This window comes from Fukomys damarensis, unplaced genomic scaffold (genome assembly GCF_012274545.1).
Source record: "Fukomys damarensis isolate Sample0158 unplaced genomic scaffold, DMR_v1.0_HiC HiC_scaffold_13, whole genome shotgun sequence".
In the NCBI taxonomy this organism is placed as follows: domain Eukaryota; kingdom Metazoa; phylum Chordata; class Mammalia; order Rodentia; family Bathyergidae; genus Fukomys; species Fukomys damarensis.
Window position 1 is genome coordinate 38,060,293 of NW_022900925.1, and position 713 is coordinate 38,061,005.

Here is a 713-nt window from a genome sequence, read left to right on the forward strand (position 1 = left end):
ACCCCACCTTCCCACGGGCCTTGCTGAGCCAGAGGCGAAGGGCCGCAGACGGCAGCGGCCCCCACGTTTCCGGGCAGGTACCCCAAGGTGGCCGGGAGGGCAGGGTCGGCTCCCCCTGGGCCAGGCCAGCCCTCCCCGCTGCCCCTCTGGCCCTGTTCCCGGCCAGGTCCCCCTCGCCGTCCCGGAGCGCGCTGCGTCCCTGCCTCCCGGGACCCAGGTGCCGAGACCCTCCGCCCGGGGAGCAGGAGCCCCGACGGGGGCCAAGTGAGGACCCCGCTGGGGAAGACAAGGGCAGGGCCCGCTCCCTTCCCTGTCCCACCCACGCTGCGCCCACACGGGGCGGCCTTTTCCCCCCTACTTTTTGGTGCTGTACGGGGGACCGAAGCCAGGGCCTCCCCACTGCGCCCCACCCCCAGCGCTTTCTTGAAACAGGGCCTCGCCAATTCACTACGCTGCCCAGGCTGCGCGGGAACTCGGCGATCATCCCGCCTCAGCCTCCCAGGGGAGGTGTTTCGGAAACTTCTCAGCCAGGCCGGGGGCGGGCAGAGAAAGAGCGAGAGAATGCGACAGAGCAAGCGGGCAGGGGCCGGCAGGCGGGGTTCAGTCGCTGTCGCTTCTGTCCACCAGCACGGCGTCCGACTCCTCGGTGATCTCCAGCAGCGCGTGCACGTCGGGGCTGCTGGCGCGCAGCAGGTCGCCGGCGTCGCTGCGCT